Source organism: Bos indicus, chromosome 23 (genome assembly GCF_029378745.1).
Source record: "Bos indicus isolate NIAB-ARS_2022 breed Sahiwal x Tharparkar chromosome 23, NIAB-ARS_B.indTharparkar_mat_pri_1.0, whole genome shotgun sequence".
NCBI classification, from domain to species: domain Eukaryota; kingdom Metazoa; phylum Chordata; class Mammalia; order Artiodactyla; family Bovidae; genus Bos; species Bos indicus.
The window spans coordinates 45,842,320-45,852,442 of NC_091782.1; positions in this window are offsets into that span (position 1 = coordinate 45,842,320).

Genomic DNA, 10,123 nt, shown 5'->3' on the forward strand with positions numbered 1-10,123 from the left:
TTCTTTAGTTGTTTGGGCCTTGAAAGTGACATTTTTTTTTTCAGGTTACTGTAACCTCCTTTGGCAGAGTAAACATTTGGTTGCATTTTTAAAAGCTGGTAGCAGTGAACAGCAAGAATCCAGTCACATTTTTTAACGTAGCTCCAGAGGAACTATGGTTTAAAATCGAAAGTCTTCTATTCCTATGGCAACCACCAGAAGTGTTCAGCTAATGCTACGTGCTATGTACATTAAGCCACGTACTGTGCACCTCCCCCACCTTCTACTGCCTCCTCCCCCTGCGAATTCATCCTGAACTTCACTAAACTGTCTACCTTGAAAAAGGCTCTTTTCCAGACTCAGAGCTGCTTTCCAACATGCAAGCAATCAAGCCCATGAAATCTAAAAGGGAAGACTCCTGCCAGAGGAAACCTTTATAAACCCAGAGGGGAAATGTACCCCAAAATAGAGACACCGTCTGCTTGCCTGATTTGACAGGTTTGAGAGCTCCTTGTTTGAAAGCCAGACGTGAATCTGTGAAGAGATTCCCTTGAGTTACAACCCTTTTTTGGGAGCAGCTACCATGAAGATAACATATGTGGTGAGACGGAGCCAAAACGCACCCACTGGGCAGCCGCGCAGTGCTGGGAGCGCTTCTAACACGTTCTCAGGAAGCTGGAGCGGTTAGTCACGGGGACGGAGGAAGAGCCCTCTGTGGCGCCTGTCTCATGGAGCAGGGGGCTGACTGTCACCCTTACTGCCTGCTCTCCAAGGAGGACTCCAGGGTTCTGCTCTCCTGAAGGGCTTGTTCTTCTAAAGAGTGAGAACCCAAAGCTGGGGATTCAAGATGCAAAGGTCAAGTCAAGGCAGGCTGAATCTTGGCTGAGTGTTTTTAAAATTTGAAGAGAAAAAAAAAACATTTTTAGGCGGAAATGGCCTGGGATGTCTTGCATACAGTCTTAGAGTCTAAGATATGGACCAAATACGGACGAGTCATTCACTTCTATTCCTTGGGGAAGGTTCAGAGGGACATTCTGGATCAGAATGAAGCATGAGGCCCCGATTGGCTTCCCTCTAAAGGCTATCGTTGTCCCTCTGCCCCCCATGTTTCCTCAATCAGGATGCTTGCTTAGTGGGGAGTTGGGTTAAGGCTCTGTGGGACACTCAGATGTTGATACCGGATCGGCTGCTCTGAGATGTCAGATGTGGTGCTTATCAGCTCCAGGCTGTTCTTCCCCTCACTTGAAGATGGAGATGCTAAACTATTAGTCTCTAAGTCGCAAGTTATCATATTGCTTAAAAAGTGTAGTGTTTCCAGAGCTAAAGTCAATAGAACTGGGGTCTGATTAAAGCTGACTTTTTTGTTTGGTAAAGAGGAACCAAGATATTTAGAAGTGGGGACATAACGGTGAGTCTTGCTCCTCAACGTGTGTCTTTACATGAGCAGCATCAGCAGTACCTGGGCCTCCGGAAAGTGTAGAATTTTGGCCTCCACTCTAGAGCAACTGTTTCAGAATCTCCGTTTTAACAAGATCTTCATCTGGGGCTGTTGAGAACCACTGCCGTAGAGTACTTAAGAGGCTGTGTTTCTAGTGATAAATATGTTGACAGCAAGGTGAACTGTTTCCAGTTCCATGATCCACCCTCTTCTCACCCCTGTCTCTTAGTCCCACTTAACAGATGAGAAAACCAAGATGCAAAGAGATGATGTAACTTGCCTTTTTTGTTGTTGTTGCTCAGTCACTCAGTCGCGTCCGACTCTTTGCAACCCCATGGACTGCAGCATGCCAGGCTTCCTGTCCTTCACCATCTCCTAGAGTTTGCTCAAACTCACGTCCATCGAGTCAGTGGTGCCATCCAGCTATCTCGTCCTCTGTGGTCCCCTTCTCCTGCCTTCAATCTTTCCTAGCATCAGAGTCTTTTCCAACTTGCCTACAGCCACACAATAAATAAGCTATTAAGTGATGAAACCAAGACAAATTTAAGGTAGACTTGCCTGTATAGCCAGTCAGCTAACAGGGGGATGGAGTGTCCACTAGACCTTCTTCAATGGTCTACCTTAAATACCCCTTGTTTATTAACAGACTCTTCTGGTATAGAAACCCTTTGTCAGATCTTACTCATCTTCCAACTTGACAATAGCATTTTTCAGTTTAAAAATCATCACAAATGACTTTTATGACAGTAAATCAGAGGTGAGATTATTACTTAATTTTATAGAAGGGATCAGACTCAAAGCCTAGAGAACTAAACTGACTTGTCTGAGCTAATAAGTCACAGGGCCCATGGACATTTGGGTGCCATGCCCAGTGTTACAGTATTGCCTTCAGACTGTGCTTGATTTAGAATATTTACTGTCTTGCTTACTTGCTTATCTGTGTTTGTGCTAACTTCAAAGATCAGAACAATAGATAGTGCCTTCTTGGTGATGTTCTTTTAAAATTAAATATCAATTGTGATATACATAAAATAGGGCTTCCCTGGTTGGCTCAGACCAGGTAAAGAATCTGACTGCAAAGTAGTAGGAGACCTGGGTTTGATCCCTGGATCAGGAAGATCCCCTGGAAAGGGGAATGGATACTCACTCCAGTATTCCTGCCTGGAGAATCCCATGGACAGAGGAGCCTGGCGGGCTACAGTCCATGTGTCACAAAGAGACGGACATGATTGAGCAACTAACACACACACACACACACACACACACACACTGTAAAACATGAAATTCATGGAATAAATGCTGGCTTTCCTTTCAAAAATTCCAGCACTCTTAAATGGGATATTAATGTGAATTAATCTATTGAGTATTCACTTATTAAATATTGAACTATTATTAGGTTAAACAATATGAAATTGATGATATTGAACCTCTTTAGATCTGTGAAAGCATCAAGCATTGATGAGTTACCTTGAGAAATGATTAAAAGATCATTGCATTCAAAGAATTCATAGCCTATTAAAGTGAACTGACTCAAAAATGTGATTAATATGATTGTTCTATGGTACAGACAGGTACATGGTACTTTGGGGGCAAACAGAATGGAGGGATTAACTTTGCATCAGGAGGAATTTTACTGACTGCTATTCATCAGTAGGGGTACATGTTTTGACAGAATAATCTACATATTCTTTTCTGGGCTCTCAAATTCATTTTGAAGGTGACACCTGATGCAAAGAGCTGACTCATTGAAAAAGACCCTGATTCTGGGAAACATTGAGGACAAGAGGAGAAGGGGGCAGCAGGGGATGAGATGGTCGGATGGTTATCACCGACTCAATGAACATGAGTTTGAGTAAACTCACAGTGAAGGACAGGGAAGCCTAGCATGCTGCCGTCCATAGGGTCACAAAAAGTCAGACACGACTTAACGACTGAACAATAACAGAATTCATTTTGAAGATGATATCATCAACAACCTTATGCAGAATGATAGAGGAGAATTACCTAGGAATGTTTTCATCATTTTCTCATCAAAAACTTTATTCTTCTGTCCTTTTAAAAAAAAATTCATTTGGAAGTCCTTTAGTTTTCAGCAAGGAGACTGTCATCTAATGGTTCACACAGAACCAAGCAATGATGTTGTGCTGTGGCAATCAGCTCTGTAGAGTCACACCCGGATCCCAGGTGCAGAGGCCTCTTCTAATTACCTGGGATTATTATAATAACTCCCAAATTATATTTCTTGGGAGATAACTATAGCCTTTCTTTATGCCCCTATTTTAGCCATGCACAGGGTTTTACATTTGTTGGTGCCAACAGGTCTTTTAATCCTTGCAAAGAACTTCCCTCTTGTAAAATTACATGAAGAAAAATAAGCTGAAGAGAATACATTCTAAACATTGAAAAGTTTTAAACACCTACTCACCTTTTAAAAAAAAGAAAGCAATTACACAGCAAACCTGCTGATGTCACTTTTCATGAATGTTGACGCATTTAGGTTGTCAATTCTATTTCTGTTCACTTAACCATAGCCTCCGATTTCCACTTATAGAATTTAGCTTGGAAATTGGGCTTTGTTCAAACTGTGATGGCTGAAAAGCCATGGAAAGCATGATACACTAAAAATACTCTTGAAACCACCTCACCTTTTTTGGACAGATCTTGAGCTGCTTTTATGATGATAAGCATGGCACTTTTATCTGTGGCTAATTGTGGAATGAAGGCTACAGAGACAAGCAACTGTATTACTTAATAATAATAAAAAAAAAAACCCACCATTTGTGCATTAGAATTCATCCTAATGCACAAGTATTTATTTTTCCTATTTGCCAAATTGACATCTCTTAACTCTTTTGCTCTCTAGGGCAGCTAAGCAATCAGTTCAAGTTTAAACAAATGTTTATTGAATGAAGCAAACAAAAACTGAATTCTTTGAGTCAAAGAAGGCAACATTAATGACCATTTAATGTTACCCTTTCATTTTACAATTTCTGTAGTTGATTCAAGGATTTGTGTTTAACCAACAAACTAGAGAGTTATTTTCTTAGTGCAGAGGTGGGTAGGGGACTCTAGGTCCATTTAAAAAAAAGCTTCCTAAAACAATAATGGCAATTCAAAATTTAAAGGGATTTAGCAGAGACACGGAAGAGGAAATTTGACCAACTAACCTTGGCCTTTCTCTCTCTGAATCACTCAGCTATGTCCGACTCTTTACAACCAGAGGGATTGTAGCCCAGCCAGGCTCCTCTGTTTATAGAGTTCTCCTGACATGAATACTTTTGTGACCCCATGGATTATTGCCCACCAGGCTCCTCTGTTCAGGGAGTTCTCCAGCGAGAGTACTGGACTGGGTTGCCACTCTCTTCCCCAGGGGATCTTCCTGATACAGGAATCGAACCCAGGTCTCCTACAATGCAGGCAGATTCTTTACCATCTGAGCCACAAGGGAAGCTCATCTTGGGCTTTAGAGAGTGTTTAAGAGCAGGTGATGTTTGACTTATGTTAACAACTGAGCAGGAATTAAGTGGGGAGATAAAGAGAAAAGGGTTGTAAGGCAGAGGCGGAAGCCTGAGAAGGGCCTGGGAACAAAGATGAGCCTAGCGAATTTCAGGAAGAATAAGAGGGAGCGAGATTCCACCAGAGGACAGGTTCAGGTCTCAGAAGAGAAGGATAAAGAGAGGTAAGCAGAAGCTGCACCCTGAAGGATGGTCTTCACTCTCCAGCCCAGAGGCAGGGAATCCTGCTAAGAAGCAGCTGACAAAGTCCAGGCAAACCCTGATGAGGGCTTGACTTAGGACAGTGGAATTCAGTTGGAATCACTTTGAAATTAAAATCTGAAATTCAAGAGTAGGCATTTAAAATGGAAAGAAGAAATTTGGTTCTAAAGGGAGAGGTCACAGCTATAGATATGGATTCTCACTCAGCATCTTTAGAAGATGAAGCAGTGAGAATGAGGGGTTCACTTAGGAGATGAAGTATTCCACAGCCCAGGCCTCGAATCCCCCAGCACTGGTTGGAAATGCAGAATCAGGCCCCACCCCAGACCGACTGCATTAGAATCTGCATTTCACTTTGATTCACATATGAGATCCATGCACATAAAGTTTAAAATTCTGTTTCATAAGTTAGTTGACCAAGATCCTGCCATTGCACAGATCATGGATCATTTTTAGAAGATAATTGGACAGATCTGGACAAACCTAACCCCAGTATTCCCTAAATTGCACAAACAGTAGTTTAAACCCTGGCTGCACATTAAAGGACACCTCGTAACTTAAAAATATACTGAAGCTCAGACTTCTCCCCTAGAGATTCTGATTTGTTCTGGGGTGAGGCCCAGGTATTAGTAGTTTAAAACTCCCCAGGTGGTTCTAACATATAACTAGGGAAAAGCATACTCATGCTAAGAAGTCTTAAAGGGAAGCAAAAATCTAAATTCAATCAATAGGATTTTTTAAAATAATGAGATATAATGCTAGGAATGTATGATTAATAGAAGCCTTAGTTGCTCTGCAGCGGGTGGTATGAAGGTAATTTCTGGAAGGTATGACTGATGACATAAAAGATAGCATATTCTTTAAGAAATCTTTTGAGTTCTTATCAAGCTCTTGCAAGAGTTGACATAGAAAACTTACACACTTTTTTAAAGTTACTAGAGACAGAATAAAAACTTGTTAAAGTAGTTTGGGAGACAGGGAAGGAGTAAGAAATCATGAGGAGGGGTTTTTTCTCTTACTGATAAAGAGCTGTATGCCTCAATTTGCTAAACTTGAAATGATGGCATTTTGTAAGACTGAAAGACTTCGTGTAGGTGTAAGTAGAATGTCAAGGATGAGTCAAAGATTAATACCTAAATTATAGAGTATGATGCGAATTTTATGCCTCTGCCTTGGAAATCAAGTTGGGGGAGAAGGAAGTATTGACTGATTTTGAAAGTACTACTTCTCTTGGGTTATAATTTAATCAGATGGATCATACTCAATTCTGAGAATGGAGAAAGACTTAAGCCATGTATTTTTAAATAGTTCTGCAAGTTCTGTCAAGCATATAGCTTATCCATTGGCAGGCTAGCTCCAACTGTGCAAAAAGATTTCAAAAGTTTGGCAGTTCCTTATCTCAGAATGCATTGCTCACTAATCAGGATAAGATTTTTCCAAATGCCCAAATCATGCTTTGATTATAGTGGTAATCTCAAAAGTGACCTACCAGTATAATGATTCTTTATGAAACGCTTTATAGACTATCTGCAATTTTTTGTTAAGAACTGCTTGTTAAATCCTTCAAATTACCCTGGGTACCTTTGGATGGTATGAAAGAATTTCAAGAACACTCTCTCTGTCCTTAAGGAGCTTAAACATTCAATAAAAACTATCAAGAGTTGTGCATCTAGGGAAAAGAGTTTATTTTCAAGGTATAATAAAATTGCACTTAAAAGCTGAGAATCTGTAAAGTCATAAAGTACAAGGTTCTAAAAACTGAGTGACAGCAATAATACTGGGAATGCAAAATAGCTCCAGATGGTGCAATATTTTAAAGAAATCATTATATCAGCTTAAGGACACAGAATACTGGCTTGAGAAGTTATATTATCCTATAATTCTCTTTAACTTAGAACATAGGCATAATTACCTGCTCACTCCAATTCTTGTAATAGGGTAGATACAATCATTGTTGTTTTTCTCACCTGAACCATTTAATTTTGCAAAGATCTAAAGGGAGCCAATTCTGTAATATCAACCCTGCACCCTCTCTGTTCCCTGGTATTTTGTGAAGGTGAATGCTGCTGTTAAGTCGCTTCAGTTTTGTCCAACTCTGTGTGACCCCATAGATGGCAGCCCACCAGGCTCCCCCGTCCCTGGGATTCTCCAGGCAAGAACACTGGAGTGGGTTGCCATTGCCTTCTCCAATGCATGAACGTGAAAAGTGAAAGTGAAGTCGCTCAGTCGTGTCCGACCCTCAGCGACCCCATGGACTGCAGCCTACCAGGCTCCTCCATCCATGGGATTTTCCAGGCAAGAGTACTGGAGTGGGGAGCCATCGCCTTCTCCGTTGTGAGGGTGAATAGGAGTGAATTTATTTACTTTAGAAGTGAATAGGCTATTGCAAACAGAAGAGAGTTAAATGTATAATAGACATACATTCTATCATATGATATGTATGATAGACTAAAATTACATGATCACTCTGTGCTCCACTTTCAAATAAATCCATTTCATTTCATTCTCAGAAAAATCCTTTTGGGTGATTTACAGGTCAGACTTGACAGGTTAAAAAAAAATGAAGCTCAGCGAGATAAAATTACTTGCCTAAAACCACTCAAGGGAGACTTTTAAAACCTGTTTTTTAACCTGAATTCCATAAAGGAGATAACATTTGCTCCCTGGGTTGTAGAACATTGCTACATGATTGAAATGCAAAAAAGTGAATCAACTTTCAAAGGAACCCAAGTGTGGTTCAGGGTTCTCATCTTAGCAACTCTCCTTGGGTCTTCCATCTCAAGTTTTAAGAGTCATAATGATGGTCCCTGATTCAGATTTTGGCTTGGCCACTTATTAGTTCTGTGACTTTGGGCAAGTCAAATAATATTTCTTATTTAACCTCTTTTTACTTCCTTATGAAAAGAACTAATGATATTAATAGCTTCAACCTCAAATGTATGTTGTGAGAATTAAGTGAGCAATACACAGGAAGTGCTTAGAACAGTACCAGGCATGTGGCAAATAGTAAATATTAGTTGTTTTTATCTTCATGATTTTCAAATTTTGATCTCCAAACCAACTAGCTCTCCTAAGCTGTACACTCATATGTCTTCCTGGTGCTGCTAGTGAGGGCATTTTCCTGGATAGTCACAGACCTCTCAAACTCATCATGTCCAAAGTAGAACTCACCTTTGACTTAATACAACGAGGTTGTCACAATGAGTGGTGAATAAGCACGTCATCATCCAGGGAATCTCATCCAGAAAGTTGAGAGGACTCCTAAATTCCCGAATTATCTCTTTTATACTTTCTGTTCCCAATGCCACATCTTTTTTGCTTATTTGAACAGGTTTCTAATGGTCTCTGGGAATTAAGGCATCTCTCCCTCAACATAAATTCTTAAAATTCAAATAGCAGGCCATTCACTCGCTTGAAATCCATCACTAATATGTACCCAATCTGCAGGGTGTGTCTGTCGCTCCTTTCTCACCATAGTTAACAAAGCCACCTTCTGCTCCAGCCTCACTTCTCAAATGTACCAGATGTTGTAGCCACATGGTCTTCTTCTGAAATTTTCTGTAGATTCTCTTTCCTGAGGGCCATTGCAAATGTTTTTCAAACTCAGAATAGGCTTTCCTCATCATGGTGAAGAAATATTTTCATCCAAAAGGTTGAGAAACAATGATTATTTGAATACATTTTAAAAAATTCAAGAATATGAAATCAAATTCAATATAATGACTTTTGGAGGAGCTGAAGATTTGCCAATAGTGGGTATACATAATTCACATAGGAGATGCTTTGCAAAGAGAGTAGAAATTGTTATTACTAACAGCTTTCTAAGTAGAAACTAGTATAATCCTTTGGATGATAAGAAAACAATAATCAGACAAAGTCTCTTTGTCAAAGAATTATGAACCCTGAAACAAACCCAAACCTTAAGCATTAAACTGATGTCACTACCATGGTAAGGACAAAACATTCGTGCATAACTAAAATATGTCAGTCTCTCCTTTTCACCTGGGTGTCTTGCAAAACCTGATATTAGTTTTTACACTGGTTTCACTGGCATTGATTCAAACTACATGAATGTCTATAAGCACCCTCCTAGAAAATTACCCCCTAGTCTCTAGAGAGGGACCACTTGGATTTGATCTTGAAAGAGACTATTAGGGAAAATGACAATTGACACATCAACAGGAGAAAAAGAAAAATTGTTTTTAAAAAATCCAGAAAAGGGTGATTATACCAAAAATTTTGAGGAAGAGAAGAAGCAAAGTTCTAAGCATTCCAGTAAGTGGTTGAGTGAAATATTTTGCATGCACAAATTCAGTAACAGGTCATCTGTGCTGGGTCAATCTGTCTTTTCATACACAGCTTGTGAGTGTAAACCTAGGTCATTCAAAATGTGCTTCCTTTCAGAGTCTTCTGTCTTAAACAGCCCCCAGTTAAGAAGTCATCTGAAACCTTCAAAACAAAGATTTGGGCCTTGCTTAGGAACAGTGATCTTTGGCGAGTCCTTCTTTCTTCAGGATGCAGTTCACACTTGCTAGTATGGCACGCAGGACCTCTAGATTATTTCCTTTTAGAGTTTTCCTATGCCGTTGCATCTCCACAAACATCACAAACATTGTCAGAGCAGTATCTCTGGTTTCTAGAGCCATATTGTTTCTCCTGCCTGCCTGCCTTTGTATGTGCTTTCCTTCTGCCCAGAGTACTCTTCTCTCCTCAAATAAATCGTTCATCCTTACACACTCTTACGATTCTTAAAGACTGAGTTAACCTCCTGCTGTGTTTCCATCTCTGATCCCCCACATAATAATAATCCATGTTTCCATTGTAGATAGACTCTACTGTAATGATGAAGATGATGATGGCAATGTTAGCAAGTATTTCGTCCTAAACTGTGGGCTTTTTGCCATGAGGACTGTTTCCTTCTTTTCTTTATTCTCAATTTCTAATTCAAGATCTCAGCCATAAAACTGTCTATAGAATGAATGAAGAAAGA